Here is a 13,377-nt window from a genome sequence, read left to right on the forward strand (position 1 = left end):
CACCAGATCCTCTGTATTGGCTGGCATCACTACTATGCAAACATGAGTATCTACTTGTTTCTATAGCTTGGCCAATGATTCCTTAAGCAAAGAAACCTCTTCAGTTTTCTACAATACATCTTGTAAAAGCTTCTCCTTTTCATTTTCAACTTCAACTATCCCTGCAGCAATAGGGTGCTCACCTATAGGGAGATTCAACTTCTTTCTCAAGATTCCAATCTCAGACTTAGCAGATTGCAATAATTTTTGTATTGCAGGTTGATCATCAGGATTGACTCCTATCTTCACAATAATCTTCTTTAATTCATCCACCTGAGCATTTAGAGCTCTGGAATTGGCTTTCTCCAACTTCAATTGCTTGATCACTTTGTGTAACATTTTCTCTACTTTAATAGCAGCTTCATTTGTGTTATGTAAATCATTGACAATCAATTGCCCAGTTTGTGTTGGAAATAATACTAAGAGGGGGGGTAAATCAGTACTATTAAGTCAAATATTTTTTTTATTATTTCACACCCAGATCATATACGCTACTTCAGTTAGAGAAAACTGCGTATATACACAACTTCAGATAAGAGAACCAACGTATACCATGCATACTTATAATTTAATGTATTCTACAGATGTTGATCACTAATATGTGCATCAGAGTCATATAAACAGTAACCAGGAATAGTAAAAACAGAGTAGAAGACAATCACACACAAGAACACAAGACATAAGGTGGAAACCCAATGTGGGTGAAAACCACCTGCTGCAATTCGTCTCTATCTTCTTTTAATTAGAAACTTCTTTTTACAATGATTCTGTACTGGTGCAGACTTATACCAGTACGCAGGCTGCAACCTATAGAGAGCTACAACCCTCTCTCGTTCTCCAGCTTCTACTGGAAGGGAGCTACAACCCCCTTATCTCTTGTACTAGCTGAGATACTAATACGTAGGTGCTGACCTACAGAAGGCTACAACCTTCTCTTCTCTTCCAGGGACCAAGTTTCATCAATTTTCAGACTGGATCCATGAATATCAAACAAGCATCAAGTATATGTGCATCAACCAATTTCCTTTCCACAAACAACTACTGAATCAATCAATAACTGCTCAGAATCCTGTAACCAAAAAAACAATACTAGAGACCAATGCTGAACCTAGAACACTGCAGTAATCCACAAAAGCAGCTAGAACATATTTCAAGAGACGTACGCTACTTCACTGTGTATAAACCTGCATACATACGCAACTGAATCAAGGTCAACCAGTGTATATTATTTCTTCTCTTGTTGAACCTACGTGTATACGCACCTTTGCAAAGCTGAACCTGCATATAGATCTATAAAAGACAATTCAACCTTTACACTTAAACAGACTTCAGTTATACTCATATTATTAGATTTATAGATCTTATTATGAACCGATTATAACAGATCAAATCACAAAAAGATATTACTATTCAAGCCTTGAGATCTTGACCCATCAATAGAACTTATCTATCTTGTAATGCTTAGGTTCCTCCTTGATTCAGATCCACCCACACAAACCAATCACTTGCACGTCTTTAGATATTCAATACATCAGATGATCCTTGCCTAATGATCTCCTTCCTTTTTTATAGTCTTAGGCCTTTCACAATACCACGGTCCAAAACCATAACAAACCAATACCATGGACCCAATACTTGGAATCAACACATCTGACAAGATACTATGGTCCAAAACCATAGGTTCAAATACCAAGGACTAAATATGATGGAACAAAAATAAGTTCTTCCAAATATACGCGCTTTTCCTTGTGTGAAAGTGCATGTATACACATACGTGTCTTTGGAACGTCTAACCCGCGTGTATACGCATCTTGGTCACGATGAACCCACGTATATATATTTTTCCTTCATTCTGAGAGCCTAAACTGAGATCTGTCACTAGAGTGAGTTGCCATCAAGGACAACACCTATGCCATAGTGCCAAACCTGTGTCATAATGCCAACAATCTCCCCCTTTGGACTTGATGGCAACCCCAAGATCCTCAAATTCATTCTCCCCCTTTGTCATCAAGGGCAAAGGGTTATGCTCCCCCCGAGTACATGCTGGAATCTCTACTCTGCTGAGCTGACCATGCTCCCCCTGACTGTAGGCAAGATCTGCAAAAATATGTTCATCAAGAACCATGACTTAAACATCATAAAAGACCTTCCTATCACCAAAAGACTCTATACAAACATCCTTCGCCCAACCAAGTGGGGATACATCAGAAGTTTACATATGACAACCAAGTACATTACATCATTCATCCCAGGCATAGTGGGGAAACCAAAAATAGGTTGTTACATGAAAAAGATATACATGACATAGAGACAAAAAATTTAGAGCAAGACTATGACGGTCACCAATAACTAATATCAGCAACCATTCTCTCCTTCTGTTCTCCTTCTGCAGTTGATCCACCTGAACTAAAAACAGCTTGTGTACTCTAACCAAGAGCTTCTAATATAATGCCAACAATGCATTATTAGAAGATTATCTGCTCCCCCTGAACCTGTGCTAGATGGTCTCTCGTCAGACCCATATCAGACTCTCTTCAACCAGAGTCTGTCCCCACTGATTTCCTTTAAACCACCATATACGCGACTATATCTCCATAAATTGGCGTATGTACGCGGATCCTCCTCATGCAACTCATGTACAACCATATTTCTCTGAAACAGACAGGTTTCAACAGCGAGATGATGCATCCACTACCCCCAGCTTCTGTCTGAGGTATTCAAATGTCTCCTTGTGCAGTGGTTTGGTGAGAATATTAGCAACTTGTTCCTTAGAGGGAACATACTCCAACTTGACCTTTTGTTCAAGCACTTGTTCCCGAAGAAAATGGTATTTGATAGGTATGTGCTTGGTATTTGAATGCATGACATGATTCTTTGAAATGCTGATTTCACTTGTATTATCACAAAAAATGGAAATAGGTGGAGTACAAGTGATTTGAAGATCTTGTAATATTTGCATCATCCAAAGGAGTTGTTTGCAGCAAGATGCAGTAGCTACATACTCTGCTTCAGTTGTAGATAATGCAATGGAACTTTGTTTCTTGCTGAACCATGATACTAATCTAGGACCCATGAAGAATGCACCACCACTAGTGCTTTTCCTATCATCCACGCTACCTTCCCAATCTGCATCTGTATATGCATGAAGTGTGATATCTGTATCTCTAGGATACCATAAACCATAGTTTTGAGTCCCTTGAAGGTATTTGAAAATTCTCTTGACTGCCTGAAGATGAGTTTCCTTTGGATTTTCCTGAAACCTTCCAACTATCCCTACTGCATGCATAATGTCTGGTTGGGTACCTGTTAGATAGAGTAGACTACCAACCATGGATCTATAGGTAGGTTGATGTACAGCTGCTGATTCATCATTTGTGCTGAGACTGCATCCTGTAACCATAGGAGTACATACTGGTTTCGAATCCTCCATCCCATATTTCTTCAAGATCTGCTTGAGATACTTGGTTTGTGATAGAAAAATGTCGTCTTTATTTTGTTGGACTTGTAAACCAAGAAAATATGTGAGCTCACCAAGCATGGACATTTCAAACTCCTTTTGCATTACCAAGGCAAAATTTTGACTCATGTCTTCTTCATTGCTGCCAAAGATGATATCATCAACATACACAACAAGTATTAACAACCTTTCATTGTCAACCTTTATATACAGATTGTTGTCTGTTGATCCTTTTGCAAAACCTTGTTGATGAAGGTACTCATCCAACCGAAAATACCAAGCCCTTGGAGCTTGTTTAAGACCGTAGAGAGCCTTTTTGAGTCTGCATACAAGATTTGGATCATTTCCAAGGATGAACCCATCTAGTTGTTCAATGTACACTTCTTCATTCAAGTCTCCATTCAGAAAGGCAGATTTTACGTCCATCTGAAATACTTTGAACTTTTGAAAGCTAGAGAGATAAAGAAACATTCTTATAGCCTCAAGTCTAGCCACTGGTGCAAAGGTTTCTTCAAAGTCTAACCACATCTCCATTTTAGTTCAACTTATTTTTTAAAATCCACTTTGTCCCTATGAGATTATTATCTTTTAGTCTAGGAACCAACTCCCAAGTGTTATTCATTTCAATCTGCTCAAGTTCTTCATTCATTGCCTTGACCCAGCATTCATCTTTGCATGCTTCTCTTAGATTTTGTGGTTCGGTGGAGGAGAGCAATGCTAGATAGCTTGAAGCTTCTGAAATGGTTCTCCTTGTTTGTACACCTACCTCTTTCTGCCCCAAAATTTGAGATTCTAGATGATTCTTCTGAATGAATCTGGATGGAGTCTTTTCTTCTATTCTTATTTGTTCTTCTGGTGCCTCATGGGTTTCTTCATCATGAATCTGATTTGACGTTGAGGGATAGTCCTCATCATCTTCGAAAACTTCAGATATTTCCTGCCTAGGAGTATTTCCTTCTTCATCAATCACTACATCAATACTTTCAATAATTTTTCCATGTCTTTTATTGTAACACTTATACGCTTTGCTATGGGGAGAGTAACCAAGGAGAATGCCTTCATCTACTCTAGGTTCAAACTTGCCAAGATTTTCATTAGTCCTTTTAATGTAGCATTTGCTTCCAAAAATTTTGAAGTATTTCACCGTGGGAGTCTTACCATACCAAAGTTCATGAGGAGTCTGAGTGCCATTTACCCGGACATTTGTCTTGTTAAGAATAATTACTGCACCAAATGCGGCTTCACCCCAGAAGGTTGCAGGAGTTCCAGATTCATCAAGCATAGCACGAGCCATTTGTTGAACTGTTCTGTTCATCCTTTCCATTACTCCATTTTGTTGAGGTGTCCTTGCAGCAGAAAATTCCATTCTTATGCCATGTTCCTCACAAAAATCAAAAAATTCATCTGAGGTAAATTCTCCTCCTCGATCAGATCTGAGACATTTGATTCGTCGATCTGATTCGTTTTCAACTAAGGCTTTGAATGATTTGAACTTTTCGAAAGCTTCATATTTATACTTCATGAGTCCTAACCAACACATCCTTGAAAAGTATTCAATAAACAATATGAAGTATTCTTCACCTTGAGGTGACTTCTTCCTAGTTGGACCACATATATCAGTATGGACAAGTTCAAGTGGCTTGCTAGATGATCCTTCCTTTTCTGTGAAATTAGTTCTGGTTTGCTTACCAAACTAACATGATTTGCATATTGTATTGTCTGGAATTCTGGTGTCAGGAAGATCATGAATCGCCTGATATTTGCATGCTTTCCTTATCTGATAGAAGCTAAGATGCCCCAAGCTTCTGTGCCATAGCCAGTGTTCATCATTCTTGCTTAGATAGCATTGATGTTGTCCTTCTTTGAATATGCATAATTTTTTTTTGAGTTCTTATGCCTTTGATCACTATTTTTCCTGTATCAAGATCACGAAATCTACATCCATTTGATCGAAATATTACCTCAGTTCCTTGATCGCACATATGGCTGACACTCAATAAATTATGCTTTAAGCCATCAACATACATAACATTTCTAGCTTTGACCTTTTCTTTCAACTGAACCAAACCTTTACCTTTTATGAACGCAGGGGTGTCATTTCCAAATGAGACCTTCTTTGCCTTTTCTAATGCACTATATGATTGAAGTTTTTCTTTATCACATGTCATATGTTTCCAACATCCACTGTCGATATACCATTGATTTTCCTGTCCTTCTGCATATAAGGCTATCCCACATCTTTCCGGTTGCGGTTCTTTAATTCTCCATGTTTTGGCACTTGAGACTTGTTCCTTCTGAGTTGTCTGTCGAAACTTGCTCCTGCATTCAAAATATTCATGACCGAAGTTGTTACAAATAGAACATTCTATTTCATTTTCAAGAGCAGAAAAGTTATTATAGGTCCTTTCCATAATCCCAGTCATACTTCTTTATTTTTGATCTTCTCTAGTCATGATTGTCTTATAGGCAACACATTGAGCCGCTTTGTGACCAAAGTTATGACAAGAGAAACACTAGCCATTGAAGAAACTCCTGTGATTATCAAATCTACCAACCGAATGATTGTAGTTTCTATTGACATCTGTTCTTGAGGCAAATTGAGAATGTTTTACCTGTGGCTGGTTGTAGCTTCTATTTATCCTTAAAGTAGATTGCCCCTGATTTACCTGGTAGTCTCTGTTCATTCTTGAGGTAAATTGTCCCTGATTTACCTGGTGATCTCCATTGTGCCTTTGTTGTCGATTGTCAGTTTGTTCACTCCTCCTTGTTGCATCAAGTTAACTTTTGGAGGTGGATGGCTCCTGTGCTTGAGACGCTTCTTCATTATATCCCAGACCTGTCTTGATTAGTGGAGAACACTGCACTTTGATAATCTCATCTAAAGTTTTTGATCCTTTAGCAAATCTGAGATTAAGGGCTCTTGTTTTCTCAAATTTCTTTTCCAAGTCCCACAATTTCACATTCTAACTTTTCATTGTATTTATCTTTTTTGCCAAGTTGGAATGTTAGAGTATCTATAGTCATATTCTTTTCCTCTAAACAAACTTTGAGTCTAGAAATTTCTTCATAAAGACCTTCTTCATTTACGACATCCAAGAAATCCTCATCTTCAAAAGCCATCAAAATTCTATCATCATTACCTCGTTCATCTTCATCACTATTTGACAATCCATCACTGTCTTCATGCGTGTAATAGCTCTTTTTATTCTGTTTCTATTCCATCTGACAGGTTCCTTACCTTTGTCTAGTTTATCTTTATGAGGACATTTTGTAGCATAATGACCGACTCTTCCACAAGCAAAGCATTTGAAAGGCAGCTTACCTCTGAATCTTCTAGTTCCTCGTTGGAGGTTCTTGACAAAATTTGATTCTTCCTCTTCTTCTGACATGTGTCTTAACTCATAGTAATCTCCTTTACCTGAAGCCTTGAATGCAGCTTCTCTCCTGTCTGATGGTCCTCCTTTTCTCATTTCATAAGCAGTTAGAATTCCTTGCAGCTGTGACATGGTAAGGCTCTGTAGATTCTGCTTTTCTTCTATGGCAGAAACTTTTGATTCAAACTTAGAAGACAAAGATCTTAGAACCTTTTCAACCAAAACAACCTCTTTTATTTCTTCACCCAAGTTTTTCATACAATTAACAATCTCATCTATACGAAGGAAATAGTTAGCCACACTTTCATCATTGTGCATTCTGAGATTTTCATACTAAATTATGAGGGTTTGAAGTTTTGCTCGTTTTACCTGTTCATTTCCTTCATAGCTCAAAACGATCTTGTCCCATATTTCTTTTGTGGTTTTGAGCTACATAACCTTGACGAATTCTATTTGAGATAGACTCCCTAATAGAGTATTGACAGCCTTTGCATTTGTTTCATACTGCTTCTTCCCAGCCGGATCTATAGGAGTTGCTGATGGAAATGTGTACCCTGTATCTATGATATCCCAGACTTCTATCCCAAGAGATTGAAGATAGGTTGTAATTCTTACCTTCCAATAGACGAAGTTGGTCCCATCAAAAATTGGTGGTCTGATCGAGGCTTCTCTCTTGTAGTTGCTCATGATGATAGATCTTCCTTCGAGCGATCAAGCTTCTTCTAAAGGACCTGCTCTGATACCAATTGTTGGAAATAATACTAATAGGGGGGCTGAATCAATATTATTAAGTCGAATATTTTTTTTTATTTCACACCCAGATCATATACGCTACTTTAGTTAGAGAAAACTGTTTATATACACAACTTCAGGTAAGAGAACCAGCATATACCATGCAGACTTATAATTTAATGATCATTAATATGTGCATCAGAGTCATATAAACAGTAACCAGGAACAGTAAAAATAGAGTAGAAGACAATCACACACAAGAACACAAGATATAAGGTGGAAACCCAATGTGGGTGAAAACCACCTGCTGCAATTCGTCTCTATCTTCTTTTAATTAGAAACTTCTTTTTACAATGATTCTGTACTGGTGCAGACTTATACTAGTACGCAGGCTACAACCTACAGAGAGCTACAACCCTCTCTCGTTCTCCAACTTCTCCTGGAAGGGAGCTACAACCCCCATAGCTCTTGTACTAGCTGAGATATTAGTACGTAGGAGCTGACCTACAGAAGGTTACAACCTTCTCTTCTCTTCTAGGGACCACGTTTCATCAATTTTCAGATTGGATCCATGAATATCAAACAAGCATCAAGTATATGTGCATCAACCAATCTCCTTTCCACAAACAACTACTAAATCAATCAATAACTGCTCAGAATGCTATAACCAGAAAAACAATACTAGACACCAATGCTAAACCCAGAACACTGCAGTAATCCACAGAAGCAGCTAGAACATATTTCAAGAGACATACACTACTTCACTATGTATAAACCTACGTACATACGCAGCTGAATCAAGGTCAACCAGCATATACGCTTTCTTCTCTTGCTGAACCTACGTGTATATGCGCCTTTGCAGAGCCGAACCTATGTATAGATCTATAAAAGACAATTCACCCTTTACACTTAAACAGACTTCAGTTATACTCAAATTATCAGATGTATAGATCTTATTATGCGTCGATTATAACAGATCAAATCACAAAAAGATATTACTATTCAAGCCTTGAGATCTCGACCCATCAATAGAACTTATCTATCTAGTAATGCTTAGGTTCCTCCTTGATTCAGATCCAGCCACACAAACCAATCACTTGCATGTCTTTAGATATTCAACACATCATATGATCCTTAGCTAATGATCTCCTTCCTCTTTTATAGTCTTAGGCTTTTCACAATACCACGGTCCAAAACCATAACAAACCAATACCATGGACCCAATACTTGGAATCAACACATCTGACAGGATACTATGGTCCAAAACCATAAGTTCAAATACCAAGGACTAAATACCACGGACCAAAAATAAGTTCTCCCAAATATACGCACTATTCCTTGCGTGAAAGTGTGTGTATATGCATACGCGTCTTTGGAACGTCTAACCTACGTGTATACGTTTCTTGGTCATGATGAACCCGCGTATATATATATTTTTCCTTCATTCTGAGAGCCTGAACTGAGATCTGTCACAAGAGTGAGTTGCCGTCAAGGAAAACACCTATGCCATAGCACCAAACCTGTGTCATAATGCCAACAGTCTACATGTGAAAATTGATTTTGTCAAGCATGGGGAGGTTTTGATTATGAACTATCAGATTGACAGTTTTAAAGTTACTAGAGGATCCAAATGACATCTCTGTTGGATGAGAGAGTGCAATTTTAAGCTAGCCCTCTTCTAAATCCATAGCAGATGAGAACTTTGTTTTCTCATAAATGATTTGAGACTCAGCCTGAGCCTCCATGTTCAACCTTATTTTTTGGTTTCTCTCAGCTATCTCGGCAAACATGCTCTGAATAAGAGGAACTTTCTCATGAACAAACTCACTGGAGGATGGAGAAGCTGGTGCACCCTTTGCTTCTCATAATTGGATTACTAAACTAGGTTGTGTTGAAGACATTGCATCCAATAGTTTATTCCTCTTTGTTGTTTCTAACTCTTCTTCATCAAGATCAACAATTTCCTCTCTATCTCGTTTTGAACCCTTTTCTGAAATACTCGGGGTTTCAATCTCCGCTCCTTTGGTGTTCTGTGGACCTCCATTTTCCATTTTTTCAGCCTTTGGCCTATTTTCATGTACAAAAGTTGAATATCCATTCTCTATCCTTCTTTTAGAAATTATCTGATGAGGATCATAAGCCCACTCAACAACCTACAAAAGACATATATCACCCAATAATTTCTCAACCTCTTGGGTAGCCTATCTTGTGTTCACAATAAAGGGTCCCACTATTCTGGGAAACTTAAAGAGATAACTCTTTTTCATTGGGACAAAATGGACCTGATCCACATTTAGGCTTTGTCTAATAAACTCAAGAGAAAAGAGTTGCATTGGCACAAATTTTGGTAATCTATATGGTTTGAATGAGGCCCCATAAAGCCTAATTTTTGCATGCTCTTCGAATATAAACCATACTCCACTTCTTACATCTTTGCTCAATTGAAGAAATTCTTGAGCTTTGGGAAGAAATGTTGGTGGCAAGGTCCCATTCAAAATATTGTAGGCCACTGGAAGAAATAAAGAAGTAAACTCAAACTGGCCATCATCTTCTGGATCAACCCTCACCAGGGCTGTCCAAAACACTACTGACTATTTCTTTTTATTTATGTCTACAATGTTTAACCCCAAATTTGCAAAATGCTCAACATTCTGGTACAAGAACAAATAAGTGACAACTTAAGGAAATTTAAATGAACCATTAAGTAACAGAGTCATGAATTGAGTATTTAAGGTGTCCACCCAAAATGATAGAATATCTAATATCACTTATGGCTTCATCATCATAGTGAAATATCCCAAAACTACTTTATCAACCTGTCTGGAGTCTTCCCTTCCTAGAATTTTAGAAATCACCTGCAAAATTGGTCTTATATCTGCTGCAAAGATATCTAAATAAAACAGTTTTTCATCTAGGGAGAACTATCCAGGTTTGGGAGCTAAGAAGGATAAAGCATAAGAGGACTCCTGGGATGATAGGTTTTCATAATATGAGATCAAAGACTCTTCAGTAAAAGTGACATAAGTTCCAGAGACAATTTGGTGAATTAACTGAGAGATTACCTGTAGAACACTTTCTCCTAACTGATTCATCACAAAACACTACTTAGGGTACATAGATGAGGCTAACCACTGAACAAATTCTAGAAAAAAGTAGATTTTTGGGACAAATGCTGCTAAGACACCTGACCTAACCATTACCATAAATACGGGGGACTTCTTTTGATTCAAAATAATGTCTTGATATAGGGGGAGATGCTTAATTGTGCAGAAGGCATTAGAAATATCATGTTCGATGTCCATTAGTGGGGTATGGATGACAGAAGAGGAACTTACTTGTTTGGCTATGGCACCTGAAAATGATAGTCGATGACTTGGAATGATGAACTAGAGGTGAGAGTTTATGTGCTCGAGCTACTCGTAGCAAGAATAGGTGACTAATACAACAAGATTTATTTTGCTTTTTTTTTATTTATAAATGAAAGAAAAATGGGGGAAAAGTAACGAATTAATGAAGTGATAGGGATGAGGTGACAGGGTATGGTGGATGAGCTAGACATAAATGAATGAGGGTGGAGGATGAAGTGGCAGACGTGAGGTGGAGCGGGACGACGAGGGGTGGCCCACTATGGGGGTAGGGGGTGTACGAGATGTTGATCAAGGTCGAACCTCTGTAGTGATCACAGGCCATCGATCTCTGTCAACCGTGTTGATGTCAAGGTCAACTGCGGGGGTTGAGCCATGAATTATAATCGGCATTAATTGTTCCCCCACAAAGTGCTTAATTTATCTTCTTTTTTGACATTTGATCGCGCTTTGTGGAAATGCTCAGGATTTAATAGATGGGTCGGGCCCACCTTATTAATGCCTTCTGTTAGCGCTTGAGATTTCACCTCAGGCTGAAAAGGTAAACCTTCAAGGCTACATCAAACCATTTCACCTCGTAGCTAGCCCTACGAGGTATGAGAAGGCTCTCTCGGGTCAGATTCGATAGATCTTTCAATATGATTAAGCTGACCAATGAAGAATAAGGATTTTAGGCTAGTAAATTGATAGGGGGTTTGATTTAATGATTTTTGGTTTTTTGATGGAATGACGGGGCTTTTCTGGGCTGCATGGGGAAAATCACAGCTTCAAACAGAGAAATATAATGACTACACAGGTATCAACTGAGGCAAGGTAGGCATGCAATTTAACACCAAATCTGGTTTCAAACGGGATGGCAAGACTGGTGAGGAGTTAAGGAGGGCAGACAATAACTCTGAATCCTCCTTAAACAGTAGAAAACATCGAATGCGAACAAACTTATAGGAGGAGCATATAATATTATGAATTCCTACCTAATCACTTCATTTGTTCAGCTTGAAAGGGTCATGAAATGAAATGGAATATAACTGATTACATATGAGACAAAGGGAAAAACTTATGCTAAATCAACATACCACATGAATCTCAGCAAACAGAGCTGTGAAATTCCATTAAATTCTCTGCAGAAAACTGTACATTACAAAGCTCTCTGCTTCTCCAGCAGCTCCCAGCGCTCAGAAAAAACTCTACTCTCTTCACTCCCCCTCACTCTTACAAATGATTTTGTTTTTTTATACATTAAAAGAAATCTGTAAAGGAAAAAATGAATCGGTCTCCCCAAATTCAGCGCGCTGTTTGAACTGCCATAAAAAAAAAACCTCTGATGACTAAAAACAAGCATGGAGCGCAGATCTTTTGGATTTCTGATGTCTTGAAATAGGAAATTAGTTCCTATCTTTCTGTTGCGGTTTGTGGCGTGAATGAGAACCGGATTTAGTGCTCTGGCGAGGTTGACATCACCCGATTCCATATCTAAGAGAAAACCCCTTTTTTTTATTGTAAATATTTGTTATTGGGGTGCCCACATTATTCGCGAAAGTGGCGGTAGTGATAATGAGGAGAAAACAAGCCACGACATCTAGTTTCATGGGCAAGATGTTCTAGCACTGCATGCGCAATTGCCTGTCCATCTGTTTTGAAAAGGGGCAGAATTACACACAAAATCCGATGATAATCAATGTGGAGGCAACAACTGTAGCTGCATATCCATTCTGAATCGGAACTGAAGCCAGGAATAGACCGCTTACTTTTCTCTGTATCTAGATTCTATTGGCAGATTTTGGCATTTGAAAGATTTACACGTAACCGCATTTCTAATATCCACGTCATGCTTTCATGCCTCAACATTAGTCACAGAACAGTAAATTGCATACAATTTGTAGGCGTTTTTCCATCCACTTCCACATCTTACTGCTTTACATGGAGTTCCGTTAACCTCTATTTGGTCCATGAAATGATGCTCTGGTCAATAATAGCTTGCCCAGGTTCAAACCACCATTGGTTCGATACCTTTTTGTAAAGCTTTGCATAAGCTTCCCATCGCTTTGTCTGTCCAAATCTCCACACACGAAAAAGAGCCTGAAGATCATGTGTTGGATTCCAGGAACCATCAACAATTATCACACGATTGGCTGCCGGAAGATTTATACCCAATGATCCAGCTCTAGTTGATATTAATACACACTGGACCTTTTTATTTAAAGGATTATTAAACTTCTCCACTAGTTTTTGTCTTTGAGCGCCACTAGTGTGTCCATCAAGCCTGTACCATTCTTTACCTTGCCTCCAGTATTCATCTTTCTTTCCACGCCGAGGTAATTTTGTCAAGAATGACTCAATAAGATCTAATGTACTCAAGCTTTGGCTGAAAACCAATGCCTTATCACTTTGCTCAGAGCTCATGGCCAGG

This window comes from Pinus tabuliformis, chromosome 5_2 (genome assembly GCF_031772625.1).
Source record: "Pinus tabuliformis cultivar Carrire ecotype Pingquan chromosome 5_2, CPIR1, whole genome shotgun sequence".
In the NCBI taxonomy this organism is placed as follows: Eukaryota; Viridiplantae; Streptophyta; class Pinopsida; order Pinales; family Pinaceae; genus Pinus; species Pinus tabuliformis.